The 15,772-nt window shown below is 49.4% G+C and overlaps 1 protein-coding gene across 6 annotated transcripts in view; it reads left to right on the forward strand.

The window, feature by feature from the left end:
- MPP7 (MAGUK p55 scaffold protein 7) overlaps positions 1 to 15,772 on the forward strand; it is a 424,300-nt gene that overhangs the window by 152,155 nt on the left and 256,373 nt on the right. For 2 of the 6 annotated variants that reach the window (XM_067030595.1, XM_059058692.2), the window contains exon 1: positions 14,736 to 14,940. The exons of 1 other annotated variant lie outside the window; for it this stretch is intronic. The gene's annotated coding sequence lies outside the window, so the exon portion shown is untranslated. Of the gene's footprint in view, positions 1 to 14,735; positions 14,941 to 15,772 lie in introns of those variants that run through there. 3 more of the 6 variants (XM_067030597.1, XM_067030596.1, XM_067030592.1) reach the window with 2 other exon arrangements.

Consider the following 15,772-nt stretch of genomic DNA (forward strand, 5'->3'; position numbering starts at 1 on the left):
GGACGCTCTCACTCCTCTTGAGCAGCGAGCTGCCTGGGAGCTGTGCTGGCTGTCACCCCGCACTCACGATCTGGACTCCTCTGTTGGTCTTTTCCTTTAAAAAAAATTGCAACGGAAGTGTGGCTTGTCGCCATTTGGAGAAGTGTAAGTTTCTTTACCTTTTCAACGCCTTTCAATTCAATGACTATTTATAGGGCGCCTGGGGGACCTCCTCCATCCCTGCACCTCTGACCTCTCGTGTTTCCAGATGACAGCAGGGAGAAAAGCAGCCACCCTTCTCTGCAAGAGGAAAAGTGTTCTTCTTCTTCTGCCACGATGATTTAGGTGCTAGGGTCTTTTGGTGACAGTACCTACCAGAAGTACAGAAAAATCCCAATAATTAATGTGGGGCTATACAAATAGAAATAAGAGGTTTTCGTCAACCCAAGAACGTTCCTCTGCGTCATCACATACCCCAGAGTCTTTGGTGTTCAGCTCCAGAATGGCTGCTCACAGCCAGGCAGCACTGGGTTTGGACGAGCCTCCTAGACTCAGGATCAAGGTAGGCCCGGTGTCCTACCTTGACTTCATTGCTACACAGTGGAGTTTTTCCCTTTAAGGGTTTTCTTAATATTGGTACAGACTATCCCTCATCCCCTAGATACATTCTCTTACTAACGCTTCTACTACGTATTCAATTACTCCTTTCAACTACCAGCCAGTGGTATTGACCCTGACCATGAGGCAAGCCCCGACCCCAACCTTACGCTGTGTGAAGAGCACTGGCTGCGGAGCGGATCGCAGCTCCATCTCTTAGGAGCCGAGGACAAGCCACGTGACCTCGCGGTGCTGCAGTTTCCTCGTCCACAAGGAGGAATAAGAATGATACTACCTACTTCATAGGGTTATGATGATGGTTGAATTAATCCTGGGGTCTACAAGCCAGTGGATGCCTGTGAACTTGAATGCGGAAATTAGTTACATCTGGGCTCGTTAGTTTTTCCAAGTTATGGTATCATTAAACGTGTCACTGGACCTTATATTTAATGTGTTCAGAAAAAAAGAGGCCCTTTGATTATCATATAACTTTTCGTCGTTTTGGCAACCATCTCAGTATATTCTGTTTCTCTTGTGTCCCATCCCTGATAGGTTCCACTAGACGGCCAAGAAAAAGGAAAGTCTCCTTGAATTAATAAACATGCCAAGTACTTACATTCATTCTGAACATAATAATCGCGACATAGGTGTTCAGCGTTATTATTATTATCTCATTGAATTCTCACAGTAACAACTACTAAGAGGTAAATGTGGCTGTTATCATCCCAGTGGAAGGTGTGCTTATGAGGGCAGGGATTGTTTTCCTGTGTTGTTCATTGTGTATCCCCAGAACCTAACATGGGCATGGCACATAGTAGACGTTCGATAAATCTTGGTTTAATGAATGTCCAGGTCCCAGTTTTGCAGATGAGGACACACCAGGGCGTTGAGGGCTGACATTACACGTCCGTGGGCAACCAGCACCTACGTCATCAAGCCCCATCCATGCGGCTCCAGGGCTGGAGACTGAACTTCCTCATCTGCTGTTTCCTGGTCATTTCATAATTCTTCAAGCGGCAATCTCTCCCCAGCATAGGGCTGGGGTTTGGGAAAAACAGTGCCTCGTTTTGGCTGAGACTTCTTAGCGGAAGCAGAAGAAGATGCTCGTGCAGAATTGGGGGACCCAAGTCTCACCTGGTAAAATGGCAAAAGTAAAGTCCCGTTAACAAGTGAGCGTTCATGGCTTTTCCCCTTTTACACCTGCTAAAGGGAATTTTGTCTTTCTCAGCTTAGTTCCTGGGCTTTCATGGTGCTGGACTTGGGTTTAGAGAAAATGGAGAAGTGACAGCAGGGATGGAGTTTCACCCACGGGAGAGGATGCTGAGTAGAAGTCAAAGGCAAGAGGCCGCGTCAAGGAGAGACAAGCGCCGCCAGGCCTGGGTGCCAGGGAGAGCTGAGAGTGACAGAGAGAGGTTCGGGGGCTGCGGGGCCGCTGGGTTTGTGGAGAATGGAGGTCAGGGGTGGGCGTGGGAGGATTTTTCAAAGTCTTGTCACGCAAAGCTTCTTGCCTTCCTCTCTCTCCCCGCTCTTGAGTCGTGAGCATTTCCTTTCGTCACGAAGTAAAGACGTTAACTCCTAGGCCTCTGAACTGATGGTTAGCTCAGTACTACTTCCTCAGGACAGGGAGTCCGTACGCTCCAGCTTTCATATGGTCAGTCAGCACACGGTCGCCACTGGCTTCCCCTGCTCTACTTCTCCTTGTCTGGGTCAGTGCTGCTAGGTTCTCCCAGGTCCTGGAGCACAGGACTCCTTACATGAGTTGGAGGCTTGGCTCTTTCCTTGGCTGTGTGATTCATTTCATCATGTGGCCCAGAAGTGGCCCCAAATGTATCCACTGTTTCTCTAAATTTCTCAGGAAAGCAGGGTTTTTTTTTAATCTTCTGTGAGTATCTGCAAAGCTAAACACGCACATCTACGGAAACAAGTAATGGCTTGCAAACATAGTGCAGTCTAAATAAATTCTTTAAAGAACAATTCTATAAAGAAAATGTAATCTGAAGGGTTAAGAGTGACAGTTGAGGGTTTTGACTTTGACTTGAGGCAGACAGGTTTAATCCCCAGCTCTGCCAATTATTAATCATCTAAATTTGGGCAATTGGGAATTGCCTGGTGGTCCAGTGGTTAGGACGCCATGGTTTCACTGCCGAGGGCCTGGGTTCAATCCCTGGTTGGGGAACTAAGATCTCACAAGTTGCATGGTGTGACCAAAAAAAAAAAGGGGGGGGCAATTAACATAATCACACTAACCTCACTTTCCTCATATGTAAAATAGAGATGATAATATATAACCCATGGCGTTGGCCGTGAGGACTGAATGCCAGAATCCAGGTAAGATATTTACCAGGGGTTCACTATTACTCTTACTTAACAGGGAGCAATTTAGATGTACAGAGAGAGCAATATAGCATGAGAAGGTCTGCCTCATTTGGTGTCTATTTACAGATCTGTAATTAGCCTTTTTCTGGTTTTCCAAAACAGACTGCCCCACAGATATATTCTGGTCTCTCTCTTTTGCAGGATAGAAAACTGCTTACATATGTGAAATGCCAGCTCTTCTTTCTGGCTTGCAGTAGCATGATGAAGGTTTGAAACCTTCCAGATCCAAGTTCGGGTGAGGTATAGATCTGGGACTGGTGAGCTTTCTGGGTGCCCTGTGGGAAGGAAGCTTCTTGATCAGAGCGTTTCACAATGGGCTCTGGGCCCTGAGGGGATCCCAGGGCAGGCCTCTTCCTCCCGGGATGCTGAGCTCAGGGAGCGCCCCGTTTTCCCAAGATCACTTCCGGTTACAGTGAGGGGGCCAAGGTGCACCCCGGGCCTTCCCCAAGGCCTTCATTGGCAACAGACCGCCGTGAAACACACACACACACACACACACACACACACACACACACACACACCAGCAAACACATTGGAAATTGAACATGTGGAAATAGATGATTGGAAAAGAAATGAATAGAAATTAAATAATCATTTTAAATTACTGAAAAAAATAACAACTATACATCAACAACTGAACAAAGATTTGGCACTCAGCCTGAATAGTAAGAGCGTGGAAGGCAAAGGGGGTATGAAAGACTATGCAATCATTTCAGCATGACCAGCTCCACTATCCGTAAGTAACTGGTGACTTCAACAGTCTATTTTTTTTAAGTAGGATTATTGTAAGGGTCCTCTTTCTCACTCGTATTGTAAAAAATAAAAAAATAATTTCAATGAGTTTACTTTGAAACAGTCTTTTTCCCCCTACCAGATTAATTTTCCTTAAATGCCAGTTTCCTCACAAGCTAAGAAGCTTTAGCAGCTCCTGCTGGCTTTCAGACCTGATCCAACTCTCTCAGCCTGGAAATCTAGATCATCCCCTCGTGGTCCAACCCGTCCCTACAGAAATCTTCCATCCCAGCTGGGATCCTCATTTTTCTCCAAACATACATCTCTCGTTGCTGCTTCAAGCAGTTTAGCCATGCTGAACCCCGAAGGAAGTCCCTCCTCCAAGGTATTTCTCTTTTCCTTCAGTTCATGTTCATGTCTCAGACTTTTCCCCTCCAGAGACACTAACTGATTCCTTTCCGCGGAGAAGTGACTAGAGGAAGTAAACAAACGATTCCCACAGTGACCGAAACAGAGCAGTTTCCCTTCTGGAGGCGACGAGGGGTGCCAGAAGGTTCATTTGTACGGATGAATGTGTCTTTTTATGAATGGCATTTTCAATTTTCAATACTTAAATACCCCCTCTGAATTTGTGTCCTGAATCGCTCCCGTGTAGCCAAACGTAACTCAAAATTCAGCTAATTTAAGACACAGTTTTCCTTTTTCAAGGAAAAAATGGCTTTGAAAGGGATTTCTAAAGCTTCACTACACTACATGTAGAAATTGGTTCTCTAGTGAATAAATAGAAGTCATAACCTGCTTCTTGCAAAATACAATTCTCGAAGAAAAAACACCCGTTGCCTGCCGATGGCGTTCCTCTGGCTTTGGGCGGGTAAAACACCGCTCCGCGTCCCGGCGCGCAGAGACGGAGGGCTGTGTATCTGAGAGCACGTTCAGGAGAGCAGTCCTGTGGCTTTTCATCAGAGCATCCCAACCTGGTCTGGTGAGCCAGACATGCGATTCTTGATGCAGGGAAGGGGGAACCCGGAATCCCGGGAGACCTCGTGGTCTGCGAGGTCCCGCGCACAGTGCGTTGATGTGTTTTCCCACGTAAAGATCCTAACAGCTCAGCGCCACAGCTGCTGTTACCCCGTTGTCACGGTTAAAGGCATTGCAATGACAGGATCAGTGCAAGAGTTGCGTTCTTTATTTCAGTCCAAGGTAAACACAGCAACGATTACCTGTGACACTTGGAGTGCCCCCTCTGTTGCGAGAATCCTATACAAGGAGGCATGAAAGTGAGCTCAAGCTTGCCAAGCTCTGAATAAACGGCCCTCGCTCGTAACAGACGGGGGCACCCAGAGTGACAGCATGGGGTCACGTAGCTTGGGCGGCGCACAGGCAGCCGTGGTTACGTCATAGGTGTCACACGTTTGTAGTTTTACTATTCCCGGCAGGTGGCGGTGAAGTGTCTTGTTCTACCCAAAGCAGCACATTACGGCAAATTTCCAGCAGATGGAAGTGAAGTATCTTTTTTTTTTTTTTTTGCGGTACGCGGGCCTCTCACCGCCGTGGCCCCTCCCGTTGCGGAGCACAGGCTCCGGACGCGCAGGCGCAGCGGCCACGGCTCACGGGCCCAGCCGCTCCGCGGCACGTGGGATCCTCCCGGACCGGGGCTCGAACCCGCGTCCCCTGCATCGGCAGGCGGACTCTCAACCACTGCGCCACCAGGGAAGCCCTGGAAGTGAAGTATGTTGAAGAGCGGTGTCTCTGCCTAATTTCTGCCGAGGCGCCAACCACGTGGCCTGGCAGAGGCGGGGGGCGGCCCTGCAGTCGTGGACCACCCCAGGCCTCTCCCAGGGGGTCTCCACTGCACTGCGCTCCCTGCCTCTGCAGCGATGTGGCAAAACTTCCATGGTTTCCATCACCGTGAACCTTTGTAGACTTCCCTTAAAATAGTTTTAAAAAGTTAAGGAGTTGTATTTAGAAGTCAGGAGAGTTGGCGTGAGTACTTGGGGGCTAAACCAGGTTTTTTTTAGAAATCAGTTTTTATGAATCTTGATTTCATAAAATTTAGTAATCAACAGAAGAGCTTTTCTAGCATGTAAAATGACAAAGGCAAATGACAAGGATGCTCCTTTGTCCTTTGTTTTGGGACATCTGGCCTTGAAGTTTTAGGATATTGACTTTATCAGCTAAGCCTCTTCTCAACTTACGGCGTCTTACTCAGTATCTCCAGAAAGGGACCTGCCTGGGTCACAGCTTCCCGTTTTATGAACTGGTCGCCTGGACACAGGCATGGGGACAGCAGCCGTGATTCTAGCACCACAACCCGGGCAGGGTGGAGACAGCCAGGCGCAGGCGATGGGCTTTCCTCTTTGGGGACTGAAACGTGGGACTGAGGGACACGGTGCCCGAGGGGTGACAGAGCTGAGTCGCCCTGAGCGCGGTGCCGTGGTTGAGAGGCTGCTGCGGACCTGGCTGCTTTTTCCCAACCTTGGGTGCCCAAATCTTCACTGAGCTCTTGAGCTACTTCAGTATCCTTCGTATATACATATATACACATACACATACATATGTATAATCTCTTAAAAGTAAACTTCATTTTTAAAGCGGTTCTACCTTTATTGAAGAATGACAAAGATAGTACAGAGAGTTCTCGTATACCACACACCCAGTTTTCCCTTTTAGGAACAGAGCACGTTTATCACAATTAATGAACCAATACTGACACATTGTGATTCAGCCAAGCCCATACTTTATTCAGATTTCCTTAGTTTTACAAGGTGTTCCTTCTCTTTTCCAGGGTCCCATCGAAGCTACCGTATTCCATTTACTTGTTGTGTCTCCTTAAGCTGCACTTGGCTGTGACGGGCTCAGACTGGTCTTGTCTTTGATGACCTGGACACTTGTGGGTAGTACTGGTTAGCTATTTTGTAGCATGCTCCCCTGTTAGGATTCGTCTGCTGTTTTCCCCACGCTTAGACTGGGGTTCTGGGGTCTGGGAAGGAAGACCACACGCACTGTCCACATGACTTGGCATCACTCTTGACATTGGCCTTGATCACCTGTCTCAGGTGGTATCGGTCAGGTCTGCAAGCTCAGATTTATTATTATTCAGTGTGCCTCTCTCCTTCTTTTTGGCTTACATGATTTCTTTTTGTCTTAATCTTAGAATTTAAATTCAGATCTCAGAGACTTATCTATTAAGTTCCTTTGTTTCCTGCTCACTTACCAGGGAGAGGGAATTTGGGGATAAAGGTGTAGTCGTGAGAAAAGTACGTGAGCTAAGAAAATGGAGGCAACGACACGAGAGTGCCGTCTCCTAAAGCGCCGCCTTTGCGGGCAGCGCACCGTCCGTCTGCGCACACCCTCAGATCGTTTCTTCGGCTGCAGCGCTAAGGCTTTCCATTCTGCCATGGCGCCTCCTTACACGTTTCGTGGTCTTCTGTGTACAAGAAGGAGTCACTCAGCTTCCAAGTGGCTTGATGAGGAAGCTTCTCATTTCCGGGGCAGCACTAGTTAATGACGGATGGTGGATCGTAGGCTCTGGGGAACATAAGTAGAACAAGAGTGATTTTGCTTGTGACTCTCTCCCTTGTGAGCTCAACAAGGTAAGTACAAAGATGACTGTTAATTAAATGTAAGTTCTGAGTAACTCATTTCACTCTCCCTGTATTTTTTCTCAACTTTTCTGTCAATGCCTTTCTCTCTCAATGTGAAACACTTGTTCCAATCATAAGCATTACGGAGGGAAGGTATTCTTTGTTCCTTGGGGCTGTTCTTGCACAATGCGTGTGGCCAAGTAGAGACAGGACTCATTTGGGGGTATGTTATCATTGTTCTCACTTTATAATCGTGGCGAAAAGAGTTTGGGTCTTTTTCAAAAATGCCAAATGCAATTAAAAAATTTTTGTCTTCTCCTCACCTCGAATGCCATGGATTGAAGAGTGTTTCAAAACTACTCCAAACTCCTTCAAATTAACAGCTTTCCCAACTTGGGAGGATGGAGGCATATTTGATTTAGAACGAGGAACTTAAATGCGTGCGTGTGTGCGTGTGCGTGCGTGTGCGTGTGTGTGCGACCCTCGGATAGGCATGTCTTACAGGCGCACCTGAGACCACACACAGGCTGAGGCTCCGCAGGCGAGCACCCCGGCATTTAAGCAATTATCAGTCTCTTTAACGCGGCTCATGAGCCCAGAGGGGTCCTTAACTGTCTTACTGTAACACGCTTGGGGACACCTATGCTGAGCCCACACGCAGCCTGTGTTCATGGGATCGTTGGTAACCAAGGTGCACTCACCCACGTATCATGCTGTCATTCCTCACCCCTCCTCCTAAGAGGCACCAGACAGCTTTCAGTGCACACCTAGGAGTCCTTGAGGAGAAAGTCAATTGCCAACTGCATCAGAATCCAATCTTGAAAAGTCGCCAGATAGACCACAGTCCACTGTTAGTCGTTTAGATGAGCGCTTCTTGCTCAGGTACAATTGGTGGCTTGAAACCCTCCCGTCTTAAAAAGAGTTCCAGAGTAATTCATTTAGCAAACGTTCCCTGGGCACTGACCCTGTGCCAGACTTGGTGAATAAGTCAGGCAAAGTCCCTGTCACCATGGGGACAGTTTCTTTCCTTTCACCCACAAGCAACATCAAGCTGGTGCTCTGAGCTCAGAGGAAAAATATCCCCCCAAATTTATAGACCTAGAATCGTGACGAAGGGCCTACCGGATTCGTGAAGGATAAAGCAGAGCTTCTCGACCTCCAAACATACCTGCAGGTACTCTACCCTCACCAACAGGGTCACTGCTGGAATGAGTTAGTCAAATATGCGTATTTGGGGAGAGAACAGCAGGCAAGCTCGTAGCAGTATCTCAGGGCTTCTGTAACTTTCAAAAGCCCTTCGGGTAATTTTAATACTCTTCAGGTAAGCAGACGTGAGTTTCTGCAGATGCTCATGTTTATGGTGTTTTGTGTGCTATATAATTGTAGTTGCGGGATTGGGGCTGACCGGTGACGGCACAGTGGTGGCAGTGGGTGTGTGGCGCTTGGTGCGGTGAAAGGAGTTGCAGACGTGACAACAGAGCCTTGCGGACCTGGGAGCTAGTGACCTGATCCGGGAAGAACTGGTCATTGACGATAAAGCGCAGCAGTCAGACAGCATCAGAGACAAAGCTGAAGCCTCGCTTGGTCAGGCTTCTGACCTTGCGACAAGGGAGCCCGGAGAGGACCTCCCCAGACCAAGGAAGAGCGGGGTTACTGCAGGGGGTGTGGGAAGGGTGGAGTGGAGGTCAGATTTAAGTGAAACTGTGGAGTGCTGGGCTCAAAGCAGAGCAAGCCTGCCGGTCATTTTATTAACATTTTAAAATATTAAATTTAATATTAAAATATGAAAATACTTTTGCTGACATCAAATATGAGCCGAAAGGTGGGTTCAGAGTGCTGTCTCCTTGGCAACCATAAAGTTAAGGTAAACATGGAGTGCTGTCTCCCCAGATCTCTTATCCGAAGGTCTGCACCTGAGGAAATCAAGGCTGCGTCCTTGTGTCAAAGGGACACACAGGCTCCCATCATCCAGGAAAGGGTGACTCTCCCATTCTCAGTGATACTGAAACAGCTAAGTTTCTGACAGCCTATGATTTTAGAGGACAAGTCTTCATCGCTCTCTGTCCTTGGTGTTAAGAAAGCAGTTTTTGGAGACTCACCCTAGTATGACAAGATGCAGCTATAAAATTTTGACGGAGGCACCAAGAGACGACAGACGTAAAATTCTGAAAGTTGCCAGAGCCAGAAGCAAACCTCAAAGGAAATATCTTAGCCCTTTGAGGACTCTGCAAAATCCCTCGCTCAAAGTCGGATAACAGGGCGGAAGTAGAGATTAGGGAAGAATCTGTGGACGTTTTCTTTGAGGGAAGCGATGCTGAGCCCCGCATGACCACTCGTCCAAGCTCGTTCTGTCTATGTCACGAGAGAGGGGCGGCAAAAGCGCCACGAGGGCAACTTGGTCTGTGTCTTCCGGTACCTGGAACGCCTGACTTTCTCCCGAGGCATCCAAAGCGGAGAGGCCGAGGGCAGCAGCTTGAGGCAGCGGCTCAGAGAGCGAGAGGGCAGGGGAGGAGGGCCGTGGGCTCTGGGAGCACCGGCACGCCCGCCACTGTTGCCGGTAAAGCACGTGTGGGTGTTTCCTGGGGACCAGGGGACAGAGCTGCGCTGGAGATGCGGAAATCAGAACGCCTGGAGAGGTCTTCTCCGGTGGGAACACCTATGGAAGGTGGCCTCCAGGGGCCAGGAACTAAGGGGGTAGCGACCAGAGAAAACTGCGTGGTCCGGGTCATGAGAGGCACAGCCGGATGTTTCAAGTTCAGGTCAATGAAGCGTGAAGTGTTGATCAACGTATTGGCATTCGTATCAAAATTTCTGAATTCAAACTGTATCTTGTGGCTTAAACTGATCAAAGGACTTTTAATACCGAACCGCCATCCGCACAGTGGCGGGACCGCATCGGGGCAGGGGCCGGCTCCCCTCTGAGGGCTCAGGGCACAGTGCTGGGCACAGCTGGAGTCTGCTTGGCCTGCACGCTGCCCTCATCAGAGCCGAGAGCAAGGTCACCAGCTTGGCAAGTGCTTTTGCTCTTTAAATACGCTGAGGTCAAGACGTATCCTCCAGAGAGGGGGATGTGGAATTAGCAGAAGGCCAAAGGCAACTTGAAACTGGAAGAGACCAGGGTACTTGGTGTCGGGAAGCCACCTGGAGTAGGGAGATATCAGGAAAGCTGGCAGTCACCGTTGAGGACACTGGCCTTGGCCCGGGGGCCTCTGTGTCAGTGTGAAAGGACAGGGGGAGACTGTCACTGAGCAAAGAACGGAGTCTCATTGACTGGGGGACATGATGAAGGCCTCTCTGGTCATCTGCCCAGTGCCTGCTCACCTGGACATCTCTGCCCATAGGCAGGGACGGTGCTTAGCGGCCATGCCGGCGACCTCCAACCTGCCCACGCCATAGGTGCTGGGAGGGCGGAGGGGGAGACCAAGCTGCGCCAGTTATACCTTCTCTCCATAGAACTTGGGATTGCGTCAAGGGAGTGGATTCAGTCGTGTGTGTGTTTGTGTGCGTGTGCGTGTGTGTGTGTGCATGTGTGTGTGTGCGTGTGTGTCTGGGGTAGCTTTACTCTTACTTATGGATACAGGAGCCTGGAAAGCTGTTTTCTGGAGAAGAATAGAGCAGAAGTGTAGAGAGAGGCAGGTCTGAAGACAGAGAAAACTTCAGCCGAGTTTCTCATGGCTTTTCAGCCTCTGGCTCCCAGCCTTCCTGAAGACTGGCTTATTTTTGCTCATACTGGGTTGGCCAAAAAGTTCATTCGGGTTTCCCCACAATATCACCCGAATGAACTTTTTGTCCAGCCCACTCTTTGGCTTCTAGAAGACACCCCTCTATCTTTATAATTAATTTTTGAACTGTTATTAGGGTAGAGGAATTACTTTTCAGTGGCTTTGAAGCACTGCGTCAGACATTGCAAAGACTGCATTTTTTTTTTTTTGCGGTACGCGGGCCTCTCACCGCCGTGGCCTCTCCCGCTGCGGAGCACAGGCTCCGGACGCGCAGGCGCAGCGGCCATGGCTCACGGGCCCAGCCGCTCCGCGGCCCGTGGGATCCTCCCGGACCGGGGCTCGAACCCGCGTCCCCTGCATCGGCAGGCGGACTCTCAACCGCTGCGCGGCCAGGGAAGCCCCCAAAGACTGCATTTTTAAATTTCTTAGTTGCTGTATCTTTTGACGCGCCATCAGCCAGATGTGCTGAGATTCTATGACATTTCCCAGCCTTTCGTGTGATTGGCAGGGGCTGGCTCTCTTCCCTCATGGGTATCTGCTAAGTGTAACTTCAACTGAGAAAGAGTGCACCGACAAGCACAGGGAAAGGCTGGAAGTAGCAGCACAGATCTCTGCCCCAGGGGCTTTAGCTCTGTCCTAATTCTGGTCAAATAGGATTAACACTTAACCCATTGCTATCCAAAGAAGAATGTCATAGTGAAAAGTGGGTATCTCCTCATTTGAATGACTTTTGCGGAAGACACGAAGGAGATGGCGATGTGACACAGCGACCAGCTTCTTCACTCTCATACTCCGTCAGCCCCACGCCTTCGGAACGCTGCCTCTCAGTGGGTCTCTGTTTCCGCCTCCGGGCTCCACCCGAGCAAGGCACGCTGGTGATGCGCGGAGAGTTTGATTTTTTTTGTGCCACCGTCTCTAAGGCTTCGCATCCGATTCCCTTCCTCCCGCCTGCGGCCCGGCGTTCATCTGCTGTTGCCCCTGGATCTGGACCCTTGTCCCCTGTCACTGGGATGGGTCCTGATTGAGCGATTCCTCATCCCCTTCCGGACTGTGTTCCCATAGCCCCCCTGAGTTCCCCCGTCGCCTGTGCACAGCTCCACCCGGGGCTGTGTCACACCCAGCCTGTCCTTGGCAAATAGTATGCTCTTCATAGATCTATGCTCGATAGACTGACTTAGTCAATGAACACCCATTTAGAAAGTTAATGATTGGGCTTCCCTGGTGGTGCAGTGGTTGAGAGTCCGTCTGCCGATGCAGGGGACGCGGGTTCGTGCCCCGGTCCGGGAGGATCCCACGTGCCGCGGAGCAGCTGGGCCCGTGAGCCGTGGCCGCTAGCCTGTGCGTCCGGACCCTGTGCTCCGCAACGGGAGAGGCCACAGCAAGTTAATGATTTTATTGCAATATTAGCAACTTAAGAGAAAGAAATCTCCTTTGCCTCTTTCTGGAAGAAAACGGCCCACCTGGGGAAGTGGAGAGAAAACCTACCTTTCACTGACTCTTGACGTATTGATCAACACATCAGGAATCCATGCAATAGAATTCAAACTTCTCGCCATTGCCTACCAGGCCCCACCGTCCTCCCTGCCCTGTCTGGGACCACCCTCCCGCACCAGCCTAGCCACCTGGCCCTCTCTCTGTTCCTCTAACACATCACTTTTTTTCCTCCTCCAGGGCCTTCACCCTGCTGTTTCCTCTACCAGGAATGTCATAGCCTTGCGGGTTTGTAGAGCTGTGGTTTCTCACTTAGGTGGCACCTCAGATCTTAGCATTTCTCCTTAGCGTATTCCTGTCTCTTTTCCCAATTTAAAGTCACCCCCCCCATCCCTCAGGTCACTGTTTCCTTCTTTGCCCTGATCCCTTTCTGTAACTTTATCTGTTTACTGGTTCATTATCGGTCTTCTCCAACTGGTAAATAGCTTCCAGTCTGTCCTGTTCAAGACTGTACTTAGTAGAGTGCCTAGTTCATGGCAGGAACTAGTAGTACTTGGTAATTAATATTGATTACATGTTTGGTGAGTAAGTGAATAAAAGAATAATCTCTGATTTAAATTACTTAATATCAAAGAGACAATGTTAGTGACAGAATCTTAGGCGTTATTGTGGAATAAACTACTAGGAGTGCTAAGCCCTTCTCATCCCTACCCCCCCTTCTTCTTGTTTTAAACATAACTAGATCTCAACACTAAGTTTCTTTCTCAGAATACTCTGGGACACATATTTTCAGACTATCATCTAGAATTCCATTTCTTACAAGGGTTCTATAAAAAAGTCTTTGTTAGGTAATGAGGTTACTCTGTCCTCCAAAGAGCTTTACCTTATTCTCCAGAAATGAGAGAAAAAAAGATTTGTCTCATTCTTTGTATTAGGTTTCTTGTCCTTACATCACTTCAAGTTCATGTTTACCTTAACATTCCTTTCCTTCCTTACGTTTGACTTTTGTCGATCTCCATTTTTTCTCAACACTATAAAATTTATGGAGCTGTTGGGTGAAGTGCTTCTCTTCAAATAGCCTATTTCAGAACCTCGTGGGAATGACAAAAAAGAACAAATAGAAGAGGAAAGCAGCTAGAGAGGGTTAAGCGAGTGTGGTCCCCAGGTGACATATACTTCGCCCCCTTTCTAGACTGGCTGGCGTGGTCTGAGAGCTCAGATAGACTCTAGGTCTTCATCTCCACTCCCTCCTCCTCCCTCTGTTTCAATCTTCAAAATCTAAGTCTCATCTCCGAGGGCTGTCGCGTTCCTTTCTTTCTTAAAATTCTCTCCATTAGCTGAGTCTTCCAGTTTATCTTCTAAATTTCTTTCCGTAGTCTACTTTTTTGATTAAAGCTTTATTGTGTATTTTGTATTCTCACTTCTTGCTATGAATCTGCTTACTGGGCAGTTCATTGTACACTCTATGTTGGGTAAATAGTAGTTATATGGAAAGAGTATTTATAAAGTTCTTTAAGACAGCTCAGTCGTATTTATAAAGTTCTTTAAGACAGCTGAAGGGGGCTGATACCAGAATGTACTTTTTTGATGGCCCTCAGGTGTTGCATTTATTACTGTATTTTCTTCTGTTGTGGAAGGATTAGTTCCCACGGATATCCTCAAAGTTTGCCTTTACCATTCTGTGTACCTTTTTCATTTCCTATTAAACATTTTTTTTCTAATTATACAAGTAATACACGTTCAATATGGAACACGGAAAGGTAAAAAAAAAAAAAAGAACACAGCATAATCTCGCCAGGGGTGAAAACATTTCACACCTTCTTTTTGCATATGCCAATCTCCCTGTGAATCTTAGGCAGCATTTTAAAAAACACCCAAGAGGTCGCTCTAAATCTAAGCGATGTTAACGATTAGCTGCTATTCAACAAGTTCATACGGAAATCAAAGACTCTTGGTGGAATAAGGAAGCTCGCTTCTAGCAAAGGAACCTGGGCATCCGGGGTCCCCTTAAGGAAGGTAGCTAACTGGTCCACGGAACAGCTGGTTCTGCAGCCACCCGGGGGCGGAGCGGGAGGAGGCGGAGCTTCGATGATTGGGGTAGGGGGAGAGGAGCTACAGGGCTGCCACCAATCAGAGCTCTGCTTTGTTTTCACGTACAGACCAATGAGGGAGCGCTGCTAGCGAGCCTGTCTTCAAATCGGAGACGTGCACCCCTATCTCAGCCAATCAGCAGGCGCCTCTTACACAGCGTCCGCCGCGTTCTCGCCCCGCGGGCGGAGCGGCCCCGCCCCGCCCCTCCTCTCCCCTCCGGCCGCGGCCCCGCCCCGCCGCGGGGCTGCGGGGCTGGAGCTGGAGCCGGGCTCCCGGGGTGGTGCGTCCTGCGCCCGCGGCGGCGGTGCCGAGCTCCGCAGGCTGCTGATTGTCCTTCGCGGCGGCTGCGGTCGCAGCCTCCTTCCCTCGGCCGGCGCTTCCTGCGCCGGAGCGAGCGCGCCTCCCGCGGCCACGGCCGCCTGGAGCAGGTAAGGGGCGCCGGGGCTGCAGCGCCCGTCCGAGCCCGGGCGCGGGGCGGGCTCCCTGGCTCTTTCGCAGCTGCGGCGGGCAGGTCCGCGTCTCCCGGAACCTCGCGCCCGCCTCGGGGCGCCTCCGCCGGGAGCGCGCGGCCGCTGCACCTGGCGGGGCGGAGGGGGCGGGAAGCCCTGCAGGTGGAGGGGAGACGCTGAGTTGAGTCAGTCCGGCTTGCGGCGCAGGAGACTTGCTGATAAGGAGCGATAAGCCGAGTGGCTTTTTTTTTTTTTTTTTTTTAAAGCGGGAAAGGTGTCTGTACTTAGGTGGTGTGAGTTACAGCCTTCGTGGACACGGGCGCTTTGCAGTGCGTTTAGCCAGGAATATGATTTACTTATTATTATTTTAAAATTCGAAACAGCCTTTAACGTGAACTTATTGGGGTTTTTTTTCTTCCGTGACAAGGTGACCCAGCAGTGTGACTCACCTTTGTCTGGGCTGCAGTGCGGGCCGTGCGGTGGGGACGAGGGGAGCAACGTGGATGGCGGTGCCGAGCTAGTGCGCAAGAGCCTGGGGGTGGCACCTTGTCTCTGTCTCTCCTCGTGGGTGGGTGTAGACTTGAGATTCGTTTTCGTTTTCTTATTTTTTAAACATTAGCATTCGAATAAAAAGAAGCTTTTCTAAACACAGCCTCCGGGCTTTAGGTTTTAGGGATGCACCTGCTACCCACGCAGTAATACTTTGCAGACAAGTCCTAGGCAGTTAACTACAGTGATGTGATTTACCTGTAATGAAGCACCTTGAATTGCTGTTACCTTTTCTTTGACTTGCGTAATAGCTTTTTCTCAT

This window comes from Kogia breviceps, chromosome 3 (assembly GCF_026419965.1).
Source record: "Kogia breviceps isolate mKogBre1 chromosome 3, mKogBre1 haplotype 1, whole genome shotgun sequence".
Taxonomy (NCBI): domain Eukaryota; kingdom Metazoa; phylum Chordata; class Mammalia; order Artiodactyla; family Physeteridae; genus Kogia; species Kogia breviceps.